The sequence below is a fragment of the Schistocerca piceifrons genome, chromosome 10 (genome assembly GCF_021461385.2).
Source record: "Schistocerca piceifrons isolate TAMUIC-IGC-003096 chromosome 10, iqSchPice1.1, whole genome shotgun sequence".
NCBI classification, from domain to species: domain Eukaryota; kingdom Metazoa; phylum Arthropoda; class Insecta; order Orthoptera; family Acrididae; genus Schistocerca; species Schistocerca piceifrons.
This window is the reverse complement of record NC_060147.1, coordinates 66,267,666-66,285,194: the sequence shown is the minus strand read 5'-3', so window position 1 is coordinate 66,285,194 and position 17,529 is coordinate 66,267,666. Positions and strand designations below refer to the sequence as shown.

Here is a 17,529-nt window from a genome sequence, read left to right as displayed (position 1 = left end):
CACGTAGGCCTTACAAAATTGTCGTAAGTAGCACACTACGTCATTAGGGCTTGTACATAATTCTAGAGATTACTGTATCTCGTAAACATATACAAAACTTACGAAAGCTGCAGACCTGCACAACCGCACATGTCTGGCCACATATACGACACCGGAAACCAAATGCAAATTTCACGAGAACTGCTGAATTACAAAAACGTACATCTGTCTGGTCCTATACGTTACCACACGCAGAGCCTGTTATGACGTGGGCTGTGACATTCATTGGCGCCTCTTCTGCTGGCGCCATCTCGCGACGCTGCCTGTAGTGTAAGAACAGAGCCGCAGTAGCGGTAGTACCTAGCATGCGCTTGTATGCGATGGAGACACTTAACATTCATAATGTCATCTCTCTTGGACGCCTATGTCCTACTTACGACAATTTTGTAAGGCCTGCGTGTTATAGGCAACTATTAATATCACCGTTGTTTCCTTGATGATGTAACCTGCATGTATCCTAAGGTATGGAACTCAATTTATATGTATACATGTTATGTAAGTGGAATCCAAGCCCACTTGTACAATGTTTCCTGTCCTCCCTAGATCCGATGACGGCGGCTTTAGTTTCGCCGAAACCGGTAATCATGGAATTAAAAGAATTCCTGCGATCTTGGATACCAGTTCATTGTTTTACAGTCATCTCGATCGCTTCCACATGAGCACAATGCGCTCCTTACAAAGTAGGATATAAGTGATCATCTCAAATATCAACAGCCAGTATTATGCAAAATGAGTATCTTAAACGGCAATGCAACCTCAAATATTGGGTAAATATTTGTACAAAGCAATTACAATGTAATAAATGGTAGAGGGAGGAAAACGGTATTTCAGTGTCTACTTTGAGGAAAAGAGGCTCAACTTTAGGCATTTATAAATAACGGCTTCGTACCATTATTAAAAATTGTAGTACATAATTGCAGCTATTCATTTGGAATGAAACTGCCATTAACAGAAAAGTGTTTGACAATTCTCTCCAAGAATAGTAAGTCTAAGACCTTCCTCTCCATGTTCGGCGCTCGGAGACCACAGCACAGCTACGAACCCTGAAGATGGGCTTATAACAGTCCGAAACCGGTCGTGTGAAAATAAAGAAATTTACAACTGAAGCGGTATTTTCATCTTGTGCTCTGGAAACAGATCAAAACCGGATGGGGGAAAGTCGGAGCTATATGGAGGATAATCGATGGCAGCAACGTAAGGTGTCGCATTATTGTACATATGTCGCAGCGCTCGCGTATTGTCTGGCATTGTCATGCTGAAGAGGGCTGGACGAAAACTTCTAAAAGGTGCTTTCACTTTGCTGATGGACTCGCAGAACGCAGACAGCGTTACGTTATACACCGCCATGTTACCGCTACAGTTTGGAGCCAGCTAGCGGCGGAGTGTTGCGACTTGGGTCAGCAAAGAGTGAAGGTCTACCAAGTAATATGCATGACAAGAAATACCGCGACAGATCTTGAGACCAGAATAATAATTTCAGAAGCATTACTTTTGGGCACGCCCTCGTTACTTGTGCGGGCGGTCATATGACGCGGTGGTGGGAGGAGGAGGAGGGGCTAGAGTTAGGGGACTGTCTAATCCTCACAGCTATTCAAAACCATCCCACAAAGATTATTCAAATTATGAGGGATCATAAAAGTAAGGCCGCCCAGAAGCACGAAAAGGAAGGTATGTATAATTAAGCGTAATAATAGTTTCGTAGGTCTGGGAAGAAATGATGAAATTAAGTTCGAGTGAAACATTATGCTGCTACTACTATAATATACGCCGACGAGACAGGAACTTCGTTAGTTATAGTCATCTTGAGGATGTGAATTCAATACGGTAAAAGGATACAAGAGTCAGCGGAGATCATGTGTATTGTGATATAAGCCGACGTCCATTTAATTTGTTTCTCGTAAAATATTTGGTGTCGTAGCATTATTAATTACCATGTGTCTTTTATGTAATAATCTCTCCGTCCGAACAGGCCACGAAGACCCAACGGTACCGACCGACCGCCGACTCATCCTCAGGCTACAGGCGTCACTGGATGCGGATATGGAGGGGCATGTGGTCAGCACACCGCCCTCTCGGTCGTATGTCAGTTTACGAGACCGGAGTTGCTACTTCTCCATCAAATAGCTCCTCAATTTGCCTCAGCAGAGCTGAGTGCATCCCGCTTGCCAACAGCGTTTGGCAGACCGGATGGCCACCCATCCAAGTGCTTGCCCAGCCCGACAGCGCTTGGCTTCAGTGATCCGACGGGAACCGGTGGTACCATTGTGGGAAGGCCGTTGGCAAGTGTCTTTTGGGTTACAATAATTTCTGCGTTAGAGACTTAGCTGGCAAAATTCTGGTTTATGAAGAATTCATATAGGTCAACAGAAGCCTTCTAGAAGTAATACTCTGCAACCAAATAGGCGTTTAGTCTCATTTAGAAAAGGGAATTTGGTAACTGAATATCGGTGGTTAAGCCTGTCACAACTGAACGTGGTCCCTAGCTACCGAACACCGACTCAAGCAGTGCTATAACTGGAATGGTAGAGTCTACCCAATAACTCTACTGACTACTCCTCACCGTACACAAATTCTCAAATATAGGTAAAGAGTGAAATAAATGTTTTGGTACTTACCGAGCCCTCCCAAGTCGTCGAATTATCGTTCGAGAACTGCGACGGCTTCGTGAACGAGATTTTACTGGTGGGTAGCGGGAAAAAACGTGAATTTAAAATATTTGACGAATTTATGCGGTTGTTTAGAAACAGCTAAAACACTCCGACCGTTACGCATAGGCAGTTACCGCGACCTGAAACAAAACACAGAAATTCGGTTAATGATACTTTGCGAATACACTTTATTATAAAGAAATTATGATTCTATTTTGCTTATTTTACTCATCCGATAGTAAAACACAGCAATTTTTTACCAAGACAACCAAGGAAGATGGTTGTGAAGATTTGTGATTGATTAGTGGGTCTAGTTGACAACTATGGAATCTTAATCAAGTCACAAGTTTCACTTTACACTCCATACGACCCTTCAGCAACATATAGAGGAGAGTGTTGTACCTTGACGACAATGTACCTAGAACACATGTTTCCTAGTCCGTGTTTCAGCGTAGTGACCGATTTTAGAAGCACGTGAAGTAATGGGTGCTAGACACCGTCATAATACGTTTCCATCATTTCCTTTTACTTTTTTTGGTGTTGCGAGAGATGAAGTTGTGTTTTGTGCAGTATTTGTATTTGTTTTGATTTCTACACCTTTGAGTGACGTATAATACATTAAAGCCGTTTGGAAGATATTAATTCTTCATTGCAAAATTTGATGGCGAGTGCAATTACATATGTTTTTAAAAATCAGTTATGTGACGAGTGGACAACTAAGCCACACTTCGTCCGTCGCGCACCACTTAATATCTTGTAACGAAGGGTGGTATGCTACTGCGGAATACGTTAGCTTTACAAATGAACTCAGTTTCTTCAATTTTTAAGAAATTTCCCCTCTCTTGAAAACGAAAATTTGTACTACTTGCCCGCATCTCGTGGTCGTGCGGTAGCGTTCTCGCTTCCCACGCCCGGGTTCCCGGGTTCGATTCCCGGCGGGGTCAGGGATTTTCTCTGCCTCGTGATGGCTGGGTGTTGTGTGCTGTCCTTAGGTTAGTTAGGTTTAGGTAGTTCTAAGTTCTAGGGGACTGATGACCGTAGCAGTTAAGTCCCATAGTGCTCAGAGCCATTTGAACCATTTTTATTGTACTACTTGTCAAAAGCTTCTACTTTGAAATGGTTTTACCTGTAACTGGTTTTTGATAATAATACGTCTTAATTTGATTTCACTGACTGGTTAGCGGTGTGTAGTAGAGTAGTAATATAATAGGTAGTCTATTAAATGTTGTACTACAAGATTTTCTCGAATGCAACACTTTTAAAGTTCGATAGAATTGTTCCTAGGTACATTATCATATTGTACCTTTGAATATTTTTTCCAGATTTCATTGAACTTCACTCTTCCGGAACACTTAATTTTTAATTTGAGGAAATGGCTGCAAGAATGAAAAAGTGAATGCTATCATTTAAATGTGGAATAAAAAAATATATTAAACGTCAACTACAGGGCTCGCTAGAGGCGAAAGTCTGTAAAGCGTTCAAAATTACTGTAGTCTTCTTTACATCAAAACCACATCGTACTAACGGCTCGGAAGTGTTCCAAAGAAATTCTGGTACAACGGAAAATGAAACGGTAACATTAGTATGCAGAAGAAACAAGTCCTGGAAAATTTGATTTTGTACCAGGGCTTGGGCGACTTCGGTACACAGAATGATAGAAGAACGGATACAATGTACCTCCCCCTTCTGCTACAGCGCTAACAAGGAATCATTAATTTCTAAGAACTGACTTGTCGCTCATGTCCTCAGATATACAGAAAAATTATAAAATTATTACACAGAAGAAAGTGTGTTACGTTTTTCCTTCGCAAAAGCGGTCCGCGATGTACCCTTGTCAGGTACAAAACATATCTTTACTTACACCTAAGATGATGCTAATCAGCGTACTAGGAACCGATATATCGGTACATGACGAGTTCGCGTCACGTCTCTTATTGTCTCTGTTACCTATGAGGCCCACCTTGGAATCCCGCTGTTCCTTTACCGGTCCGCTTCGGACCGAGGCGGCCACGACGGTACAAAAATAATTCCCGAGCATTTTCGTTGCCATGTGAGGATTCTCTCTATGACGTCATTTCAGGCGTTGTCGACATTGACGTTTCCTGTTCGAATAGGCGGAAGTAATTGTCAGCTACGTGAGTTGGTTTCGCCGCAGTGGCCGGCCTGGTCGACAGTAAAGCTGTGCGGCGTCAGAATAGTCAGTGCCGTACACCGTCAACGTGGCTTTCTGTTTTCGTTGTGTCGAAACTTGAACTCCCACCCAAGACGTGTCGGTGCAGTTTCTGAAGTGTTACAGAAACTGTACAGAAGTTCAAGAGATTAAGTAGCAAATTTTGATGAAGGAACCATTACGGTATTTGCCTGAAAATTTAGGTAAACCACGAGAAACGCAAACCAGGATAGCCAGACATAGCAAATTCCATCGTCCTGAATATGAAGTCAGTGCCTTAACAGCTGCACCGCCTGATTAGATTAGTCCATATTGCACAGTATTGTCTAACACACAGTTTGCTCCTTATAATACGAAACATCTGAAGCCATTTTATAGAAAACGTCACACGATTTATAAAACTCACTGAAATAAAACAAAGCAGAATAATAAACTGTGAAACTATAATTCCCAAAATGAAATTAACAGCAGCAATAACAAAAATGTAACTATAAACACAAGTAGTTAAAATATAACAAGATAATAAATTTAAATAACTTGCGAATACCACAGCGCAGAATAAACCGGAAAGATTTCCAATACACATGACAGTTAATAAAATGGTTTAATAAGGGCTATCTGGAAGAAGAAATACAACATTTAGGAACACGAAACTAAAACATAGTTTTTGCATGCATCTGAATGCTTAGCAATTAATTGTAAGCTTAAGAGAACAGAGATATTTGAAAGGAAGCTTACTAGAAAAATAATGGAGGCAACATAAAAAACAGAGCGTTTTAGATTGGGAGGCCGTGAGGAGATGAGGCAAAATATATATAAAATAATATTAGAATTCATGACAAAGTAAAACCTGATGTTCTCTGGACGCCTCTATACGGAATGAATGACAGTACGTTAACAGGACAACTATTTTTGTAATTACGGGAAAAGATGTCAACAGTAGCACGGCCTACAATGGTAATTAATGAACTAGAAAGAAACTGTACAGTACAGGCACGATTCCGAGTTCAATTCCTGGTCCATCATGCAGTAGTAATAAGGCAAGGTGATTCAAATTTCACTACGTACTGAAAGATACGTCCTGGAGTTATGGTTTTTAGCATTTTGTTTCTTACAATATTTCAGTGCCGGAAATTTTATTGTTGGTAGTATTTTCCTTGCACAAATGAGCAGCTCGGTGGTGGTGTGGTTTTCGCGAGACGTCGAAAGCGATGGAAAGCCATGCCGATTCGTGTCTGTCCAACTACTGCAAACAACTCAAGGAGATTGGCTGTGGCCGAGTTCCGATACCATCGTGTATGAGACGATCTCCATATGATTGATACGTGATTACCTAGAAGGCAAGTCAAGCACACTCACGTGCGTGGATTGTTGATCAAACCAATATGATGGGAGGGTGCCGTGTCATGCTGGAAGTACGCACACCACAGGACAGTCAGGCTCTGCGTCGTTCATTGAAGTGACACGATGACAAGTGTATAACAGGCACTACATCACAGCATATGAATATGCTCTACACGAGAATGTTTTCACCACCAGACTGAACGGTGCACTTTTGGCAAAGTGATGCATCGCCTCATATGGTTTTCGTCGCATTCCTAACCCCTCACCGACGTGTACTACGACCGACGTTCATATACCCATTTCCATACTTGAGTGTCTGATGGTGTTGTTGTTCCCTCCTTGGTAATCTTTATGTCGTGTGATATGGAGAGTAAAAAAGGTATCCGCCGGGGGAAAGGTGGGCGCCCCATGAAGAATATCTTGTACTGAATTCTTTCTTGATGTCGAACAGTAGACCAGAACTATTTCTTCAGAGAGCTGTCTACAATCCATGATAGAGGATAGCCACTGTGTCGTCAACACTGTTTTACTATCAGCAGTTTCTTTTGATGGTGACGGTGACGGTCTCCTCCACCCACCCCCACCACCATCCAGGAGCCATTGTATGATCTTGACTCAGTAGCACGTAGAAATAGTCAGTTCAGAGTAGCGATACCGGATGTTGGCTTCGTATTGTAGCACAATAATGCTGTGTCATGTGGTATCCTGGGTGCAAAACAGAAAGACAACAAAACACTAACAATATATTTCTTTTGTGTCTATAATAGTTTTTACATTGTAAGTTATGATGACAGACCGATCGGTAACGCATCTTGAGTTCTAGGTAAGGTTGGAAGATGACACTTTGGTTTTGAGCTGGTGAAGATACATCTAGTAATTCAGTTAACGCAAATATATGTGCTGCCCATCTTTGCTCCACTGTCCAGCGATGGCCATTTCAAGGCTGTTCTTGGCGGTATTTTTTAATGGGACACTTCTGGCTATGTGACTTTTGAAAACTATCACGCCGAAGTAGTCTATTTGCCATGGTCACAATGGACGGAAGAGTGATTTCTGCACAATCAGAACTGGAGCCAGGGACAGAGACTCTTGTGACATTATCCTGACTGCCTTGTCCGAGAATTACTTCGAGCAGATAGTTAGAGAACCAACTCGTGAAGCTAACGTTTTAGACCTCATAGCAACAAATAGACCGGAACTTTTCGACTCCGTGAATGTAGAAGAGGGTATCAGTGATCATAAGTCAGTGGTTGCATCAATGACTACAAGTGTAATAAGAAATGCCAAGAAAGGAAGGAAAATATATTTGCTTAACAAGAGTGATAGGGCACAAATCGCAGAATATCTGAGTGACCACCATCAAACGTTCATTTCTGAGGAAGAGGATGTGGAACAAAAATGGAAAAAATTCAGAAACATCGTCCAGTACGCCTTAGATAAGTTCGTACCGACTAAGGTCCAAAGCGAGGGGAAAGATCCACCGTGGTATAACAATCATGTACGAAAGGTACTACGGAAACAAAGAAAGCTTCATCATAGGTTTAAGAGTAGTCGAATCATAGCTGATAAGGAAAAGCTGAACGAAGCGAAAAAGAGCGTAAAGAGAGCAATGAGAGAAGCATTCAACGAATTCGAACATAAAACATTGGCAAACAATCTAAACAAGAACCCTAAAAAGTTTTGGTCATATGTAAAATCGGTAAGCGGATCTAAATCCCCTATTCAGTCACTCGTTGACCACGATGGCACCGAAACAGAGGACGACCGAAGAAAGGCAGAAATACTGAATTCAGTGTTCCGAAACTGTTTCACTGCGGAAAATCATAACACGGTCCCTGACTTCAGCCGTCGCACGGACGCCAAAATGGAAAATATTGAAATAAACGATATCGGAATTGAAAAACAACTGCTATCACTTAGTAGCGGAAAAGCATCCGGACCAGACGAGATACCCTTAAGATTCTACAGTGATTACGCTAAAGAACTTGCCCCCTTTCTATCAGCAATTTATCGTAGATCGCTGGAAGAACGTAGAGTACCTAGCGACTGGAAGAAAGCGCAGGTCGTTCCCATTTTCAAGAAGGGTCATAAATCAGATGCGAATAATTATAGGCCTATTTCGCTTACGTCAATCTGTTGTAGAATAATGGAACGTGTTTTGTGTTCTCGTATTATGACGTTCTTAGATAATACAAATCTCCTTCATCATAACCAACATGGATTCCGCAAACAGAGATCATGTGAAACTCAGCTCGCCCTATTTGCCCAAGAAATTCACAGTGCCGTAGACACTGGCGAGCAGATTGATGCCGTATTCCTGGACTTCAGGAAGGCATTTCATACGGTTCCGCACTTACGTTTAGTGAAAAAAATACGAGCTTACGGAATATCGGACCAGGTTTGTGATTGGATTCAGGATTTCCTAGAAGAAAGAACACAACATGTCATTCTTAACGGTTCAAAATCTGCAGATGTAGAGGTAATTTCGGGAGTACCGCAGGGAAGCGTGATAGGACCTTTATTGTTTACAATATACATAAATGACTTTGTTGACAACATCGGTAGCTCCGTGAGGCTATTTGCAGATGACACGGTTGTCTACAAGAAAGTAGCAACATCAGAAGACTCGTACGTACTCCAGGAGGACCTGCAGAGGATTAATGCATGGTGCGACAGCTGGCAGCTTTCCCTAAACGTAGATAAATGTAATATAATGCGCATACATAGGGGCAGAAATCCATTCCAGTACGATTATGCCATAGGTGGTAAATCATTGGAAGCGGTAACGACCGTAAAATACTTAGGAGTTACTATCCGGAGCGATCTGAAGTGGAATGATCACATAAAACAAATAGTGGGAAAAGCAGGCGCCAGGTTGAGATTCATAGGAAGAATTCTAAGAAAATGTGACTCATCGACGAAAGAAGTAGCTTACAAAACGCTTGTTCGTCCGATTCTTGAGTATTGCTCATCAGTATGGGAGCCTTACCAGGTTGGATTAATAGAAGAGATAGACATGATCCAGCGAAAAGCAGCGCGATTCGTCATGGGGACATTTAGTCAGCGCGAGAGCGTTACGGAGATGCTGAACAAGCTCCAGTGGCGGACACTTCAAGAAAGGCGTTACGCAATACGGAGAGGTTTATTATCGAAATTACGAGAGAGCACATTCCGGGAAGAGATGGGCAACATATTACTACCGCCCACATATATCTCGCGTAATGATCACAACGAAAAGATCCGAGAAATTAGAGCAAATACGGAGACTTACAAGCAGTCGTTCTTCCCACGCACAATTCGTGAATGGAACAGGGAAGGGGGGATCAGATAGTGGTACAATAAGTACCCTCCGCCACACACCGTAAGGTGACTCGCGGAGTATAGATGTAGATGTAGATGTAGACCCGTATATGCGCTATAACATCCGCGATAGGCCTCTGTCATCCGTGTCGTCAACACGTTTTTGAAAACTGAATATTGTATGGTACACGAAAAACGTGTCAGTCAAGTCAACCACCACATTGCTTACAATACTATCTACTTCAACACGAGGCGAACAGGTGGGTGACAATACGCAGACGTTGTTGTCTGAAGATGCGATATGAAAAGGAACAAAGAAGGGCATCGGTCATTGAATAACAATAGAAAATCAGAGGGTGCAAGACTGAACCTTGCAGAACACAATTGAAGCGCACAGTTTCATACAAGTCTAACAAGGGAATGGTCAGACTTGTCATGCCGAAACATGTATTGCTTTGTTTAGCACTGTTATTTAACTGTGCAAAAGGTCCGTATGCAAAATTGTAGCTGCTGACATAAACTGGCAGTCACCTAAAAAAAAAAAAATATCACGAACATGGCTGTGTTTCCTGCTTTGCGCTTGCAGTGACGGCTGGTCACCCCTGGAAATGGCGAGTCGCGAGCGTTGTGCGCGTGGCCGGGAAGTGCGGCCGTCTTATTGCGGCGTTCACTAAAGAGGAATATCGCTGCACGGTTTTGGTGGAAAGGGGAAACGAATATTCATTTTTTTGGCATGCACGTCCTTTTCATTTCTGGTACGTATTTCGAAACATACCGTCCTGAAACTGGTTAGAGATGTGAAAGATGTTCTGTGCATGTTCATCCATACTCCGCAAGCCACTTTACTGTGTACATTCAATCTCCCCTCACAGGTGATGGCGAACCCTGTAAATATTTTGCTGCTTGCCATGGAGATATATCACAGACGCCAAATGAAGCAATCAACAGAAAACACGCGTGAAGACTATGTGTTGTGCGACATGGTTGTTAAACTTCTAGACGAGCGTGTAAATGGCGCAGACATGTGACTAGAAACAACTTAAACACTCGATATTGCAGACTGTGAATCTACAGACGGCGAAGACACCGACGAAAGTTGCACTCATAAAGACTATTCGAGTGATAGTGCCACGTACCATCATCAATTATCTTATCAGACAAAGAAAAAGCGGTGACGTACTGGTTGAACGAAAGTGGTAAGAAACGCCTACGTGTCAGTACTGTTCAAAATAAGTATCGCTTTGTCCGTTATCAACGTGAATTGTATAGATGGAAAAAGGAAGTCGCTGGACGACGTAAGAGTCGACTGGAAATTGCGACGGAGATAAATGCGATACTTTTTGAGCTATTTACTGATGTCAGACAACAGTCATTTAGTGTCGGCGATACAACTTTGCGTGATTGGGCGTTAGAGATTGCCAACGCGATAGGCGCTAAAGAATTTACAGCTTCTCAAAGTTGGATTAGTCGCTTCAAAAGATCACATAAAATTGTGGCAAGAAAAATAACAAAATTTGTATCGAGAAACAGGTCGGAAAATGAAATGACACAAATCGAAATGATAGCTTTTCTTACGAATGCAAAAAATAAGATCGCTACTTTTAGTGAATCGTACGTGTACAGTGCAGATCAGTCAGGTTTTCAAAAAGAAATGCGTGCGAAAAGAACACTGTCATTCAAAGGGGAAAAACATATTGAGGCGATTGCGCAGTCCACGACTGCACTCACCCATTCATACACTATAGTGCCCATAATTAGTCTGGATGGTTCATTGCTGCCTAAACTATATGTGTGTCTTCAAGAACCAACTGGACGTTTTGGACCACGTGTCAAAAGAACAATGTTCTACGCAAACAATCTTGTGGTAGACGCATCAAAGTCTGGAAAAATGGGAAATGAAAACGTTACACTTTTCATGCGTCATGATTTCTTCCGTTCTGCGGGAACAAATCTCTTCTCTTTCTAGATTCGTGGTCAGGTGATAAAAGGTCTGATTCATTAAAAGCTGTATTTCGAGACCACCCTGACAAAGAAGTAGAGATACTTCAGATTCCACCCGGCACGACGAACGTAATTCATCCTTTAGACAGAGAATTTTTCCGTCAGTGGAAGGCATTTTACAGAAAACTAACAGAGAAAATTATTCCAGAATGAAATTTTCACTCTGCAGCGGAGTGTGCGCTGATATGAAACTTACTGGCAGATTAAAACTGTGTGCCCGAGGTTTCGAGTTCGAGACTCCGTCGGGCACACAGTTTTAATCTGCCAGGAAGTTTCATATCAGCGCACACTCCGCTGCAGAGTGAAAATTTCATTCTGGAAACATCCCCCAGGCTGTGGCTAAGCCATGTCTCCGCAATATCCTTTCTTTCAGGAGTGCCAGTTCTGCAAGGTTCGCAGGAGAGCTTCTGTAAAGTTTGGAAGGTAGGAGACGAGATACTGGCAGAAGTAAAGCTGTGAGTACCGGACGTGAGTCGTGCTTCGGTAGCTCAGTTGAGAGAGCACTTGCCCGCGTAAGGCAAAGGTCCCGAGTTCGAGTCTCGGTCGGGCACACAGTTTTAATCTGCCAGGAAGTTTCAGAGAAAATTATTGTATGCAGATCACTGCAATTTCCTGTCTATCACCGAGACAATATTCTCAAGCTGCAATCAGTAGTACATTATCAATTTTCCTCCCCACGGTTTCAGAATTTGATTAAATATGCTTGGCACTCCTCGAAATACACTGATACTAGGCCTGATTCATTCCTAACACCAGCCCAGTTTTGTCTACGGACATCTAACAACGTCTGTGATTCGCAGGGCTGTCATATGTCGTCTTTGCTTGTATGTTCTTGGTGCACAAAAAACCTATGTTTTTAACATTGTGTCAATATTTCGCATTTTTGCGGTAATTACAAGAAATAAAATTTGGACGTGTTCTAAACCGTATATTTATTTGTGTCTATTTCATAGCTATTAGGAAAGAATGTTGTAGATAACACATCAGCCATATTTGTCAACGAATGTTTAATTATCATACGATAGCTTTCACTGGGGGAATCAGCTCTCTCACTGCTGTGGCAAGAGAGAGGCGCGTAGCTAACGCCACCTTGTCCCTACATGGCGTCGGTATAACGTAGCGAGAGAGGTCAGGGTTGTACTAGAGGCAGTTATAAGCGTGGAAACCATGCGACAGTAATGTCTTACTTCATAAAATTGTTTACAGACTTCCAGGTCATGTCAGCAGCTAAAATTCTGCGTACAGACTTCTTGTAATGCTAACTCACAGTGGTAAAAAAAGCAACACAGGTTTCGAAATGACAAGTCTGACCATTCCCTTGTAGGTGCCAAAATCAATATTTACAGATAATAAGGAAAAAGGAAATGAAAGGTTCATGTGATACTTTTATTAGGGGTATTTTATTAAGATATTGTTTCTGTAATGTTCCAGACAGGTCCGAAGATGATCAATGTAATTCTCAACGCAAAAAATTAATATTTCGCAATTGTTACAATATTTTTATAGAAGTGAACACCAACTACACTGACGCCTGTTTGACCTGGAGTTTAATATGTCTCATGTCTGAGACGCAGAATAATAGCAATCTTAATTAGCAAGTACGATCTTTGCTTTGTTTTATCGGAGTGTCCGCAGCAGCCATAAAACCGTGTTGCAAGAGGCTCAGTACTACGATCTCGGCGGTCGTGTGGACGCTCACAGTTTATCTGCACCACAAAAACAAAGAAGGCAAGTGTTAAATCAACATGTTAAAGCGCTTTTGTTGGAAAACAAAGCAATCATAAACGCAGTTCATTTAAAACTTTGCCGGCCGGAGTGGCCGAGCGGTTAAAGGCACTACAGTGTGGAACCGCACGACCGCTACGGTCACAGGTTCGAATCCTGCCTCGGGCATGGATGTATGTGATGTCCTTAGGTTAGTTAGGTTTAAGTAGTTCTAAGTTCTAGGGGACTGATGACCACAGCAGTTGAGTCCCATAGTGCTCAGAGCCATTTTTTTAAAACTTTAAAACAGCACTTATGAACTAGTAATGAACCGTAACCGGTAACCAATTATGTTATTAACCAATGAGTGTGAGAGATATTTTCCCTACTCTTGAATTTATCGCTCTCTTTTATGAGGCATACAGATTTCCATCGTCTGACCCGCCAGGTTAGCCGAGAGCGCTGACGCGCTGCTTCCTGGACTCGGGTAGGCGCGCCGGCCCCGGATCGAATCCGCCCGGCGGATTGACGACGAGGGCCGGGGTGCCGGCCAGCATGGATGTGGTTCTTAGGCGGTTTCCCACATCCCGCTATGTGAATACCGGGCCGGTCCCCACGTCCCGTCTCAGTGACACGGCTCGCAGACACCTGACCACATTCGCACTATTCCATGGATTACACTGGACACAAACAGCTGGGGTTCACTGATTCCGTCTCGGGGGGTACGGGTGGCGGCAGGAAGGGCATCCGATCACCCCTAAAACTAACCTTTCCAAATTCGTTCTAACCGCGCCGACCCTGAGATCGTTGCGGGACTATGGTGTAAGCGAAATAAAGAAAGAAAGAACAGATTTCCACCGTATCTCCCCCTCCTCTTCAAAGCATTTTCGAGTATGTTATTCAGCAACCCACCTGTTTTATGTTAAGCGTTAAGTGGGAAGAGTAGACATGGCGGTTGGCGTGTGTACATGGGCAAGTAGGCCCACAGAAACATTTCCCATAGAAAGACCCAGCACTTTTTCTGGAACTCATTGCAGCTAAGGCTTTCTCTGGCGCCTCAGCCCTTCTGAAAGGTTTTGGGCTGGGTATGTAGATCCATTTACAATCATCAGTTGAAAAACCACGATTTTGGCACTTGGACACTTATAAAAATAAAAGCTTCAATACAAAACTTGTTTTTTCCACATTGAGCGTTTTTGGTCAACCTATTGCTTAGCATACCTCTCTGCTTTAGTACGGGGACAGTTGCACGACGATGAGCAAAGGAGATAGAATATATGGTTCAAAGGCGGCCTAATTTGTATGGAAATCATCAGAAAATAGAAAAACCGGCCACTTGCGAATAGGAATCGCGAACTGAGGGTGCCGTGTACACACACACACACTCACACACACACACACACACACACACACACACACACACACACACACACACACACGTGCTTCAAAGAAACGTTTACGGACATGGCACACCGGACATACAACAAGTATCAGGAAACCGGTGCCACAAACGCTAACCGGGGCTACTAAATGGTTCAAATGGCTCTGAGTACTATGGGACTTAACATCTGAGGTCATCAGTCCCCTAGAACTTAGAACTACTTAAACCTAACTAACCTAAGGACATCACACACATCCATGCCCGAGGCAGGATTCGAACCTGCGACAGTAGCGGTCGCGCGGCTCCAGACTGAAGCGCCTAGAGCCGCTCGGCCACACCAGCCAGCCTACTAAATGGTGTTGCAATTATTTAGTCACATACTACAATCGGACGCCCACGAGAGGACATGCTCGAAGTTTTGTCCTGATGTATCGAGACACTCCTGCTATTGACACTGCGTTGAACGAGGCACCCTCTCAAAGATACCTGATGAATCTCGAAGACGCCCTGCTGTCGCAACAGCCGGCCGAAGTGGCCGTGCGGTTAAAGGGGCTGCAGTCTGGAACCGCAAGACCGCTACGGTCGCAGGTTCGAATCCTGCTTCGGGCATGGATGTTTGTGATGTCCTTAGGTTAGTTAGGTTTAACTAGTTCTCAGTTCTAGGGGACTAATGACCTCAGCAGTTGAGTCCCATAGTGCTCAGAGCCATTTCAACCATTTTGCTGTCGCAACAATCCTTCCCACTAGGCCTTCCCTACGATGTAGCAGGTGTTTCATGAACAAGGCGCTTCAGTTAGCCCCACAGGAAAAAATGAACTGGCAACATATCAGAAATCGTGGTGACCTTGCAACAGTCCAACGGTCGGGGAAGTTCGCCTACAGATGTGCCCCCACCTGTCTGCTCAAATGCGCGAGGAATCCGTCCTGCTGAAATCGAATGCGACGACTAATAGGCATGAGATCATCATTCAGAATGTCTGGCAGAATATCTCGCGGGAATACGAGATACGTGCGGCCATCAAATCGGCCCGAGAGAATTTAAGGTCCAATTGAACAGTCCCCGACGATGTCAGCTTATCCGTCAACGTAGTGGCCTATTGTGGAGTATGAGACCCCGCGATTTGTGTGTGACGATTGGTCCTTGTTGTATGTCCGATGTGCCATGACAGTTTATAAACGTGTTTTTTAAACTGCCATATATAATTTTCATCAATCATAGGAATCCAGAATCCCAACCATTGTGGTCTGTTATCGATATCGATACTGCCGAGATATCGTTCCCGTATCACGATCTCCACACTAGTTCCTAAGACTAATCCAGCCATACAAGAAGAAGCGGAGGCTTCAGTTTACAGATGTAGAGAGATAAGATTTGATACCACATTTTTTATTTACTTACTAAAATATGTTTACACGCAACAATGTTCGTCTCTTACGCTTTGGCGTATGCTGAACACAATGTATGTCCAAATGGCAAAAGATATTTTTACGTGCTATAATCACAATTTAGGCCACAGCCTTGCCGCAGTGGTTACACCGGTTCCCGTGAGATCACCGAAGTTAAGCGCTGTCGGGCGTGTTCGGCACTTAGATGGGTGACCATCCCGGTCGCCATGTGCTGTTGCCATTTTTCGGGGTGCACTCAGCCTCGTGATGCCAATTGAGGAGCTACTCGACCGAATAGTAACGACTTTGGTCAAGGATACCATCATAACAACCGGGAGAGTGGTGTGCTGACTCCACGCCCCTCCTATCCGCATCCTCCATGAGGATGACACGGCGGTCGGATGGTCCCGGTAGGCCACTCGTGGCCTGAAGACGGAGTGCTTTATAATCACAATGTAACAAGTTGTAAAATTTTTAGTTTACTTGTACTGTGAAACTTTTCTTCTTGCCAAATTTCGAGAATCTAGGTCCACGGGAAGCAACCTATAGATTTAATGTGTGCCTTATGTTATGACTGAAGTGACTTTAAAGCTTGCCATCTTTGCACCACCCAGGGAACACAAACCTTGCTATGTGGCATCGATTTGAACTTGATACGTCTGGCTGTTCCTGAGAACAATGGTTCTCCACAGACAGATGGACAAGGATGCTATAAGGATTGCGTTTTTACAGATTAAGGCATGGAATCCTAATTATGCCCTAATTATAACCTCACGTCAGTCTTGCGTCGACAAATTAGTTAGTATATTTTCTTGCTTTAACACAAGGACGACAGATGGGCACCGGTATGCATACATGCTTGGGAACCGACGTAAGTGCTGTCCAAAAACGTCGTAACGTCGAAGGTTAAGGAAAACAGTGGGGATAATGTAAGAAGAAACGGAGAGTGCATGACTGAGCCTTGTGGAACACAATTTGAAATTTGATATTACTGTGATGAGTGGTTTGCGTCAGCATATTAGCCTACTTAGTACACTTTTATCCATCAACAGGACGACAGCAGAACAAGGATATGCCGACGTGGTTGGGTTCAAAAATGGTTCAAATGGCCCTGAGCACTATGGGGTTTAGCTGCTGAGGTCATCAGTCCCCTAGAACTACTTAAACCTAACTAACCCAAGAACATCACACACCTCCATGTCCGAGGCAGGGTTCGAACCTGCGACCGTAGCGGTTGCGCGGTTCCAGACCGTAGCGTGTAGAACCGCTCGGCCACTCCGGCCGGCGACGTGGTTGGGAGCTAAGATAAATATGGTTTAAAGACGCTTATGTGTAAATATAAAGGAAGAGGTACGGAAACAGATCTTTAGAATATTGCAGAAAAAAAATAGTGGATACAAAATCGAGCCCTGTGGAACACAAGAGATTTGCTGTTTCCTGATCGAAGTTGGAATATTACAGCTTCCAGAGGCAGTGTCGAGTAGCTAGGCGACAAAGACACAGCGCTCTTAAGAACATGGGAGCTCCGGCACTGTGCAGACACGGCGTAGGAAGGC

The 17,529-nt window shown here is 43.5% G+C and overlaps 1 pseudogene; it reads left to right on the top strand.

Moving 5' to 3' along the window:
- The first annotated feature begins 16,096 nt into the window (after positions 1 to 16,096).
- LOC124719264 lies at positions 16,097 to 16,214 on the top strand (annotated as a pseudogene).
- The last annotated feature ends 1,315 nt before the right edge of the window (positions 16,215 to 17,529 follow it).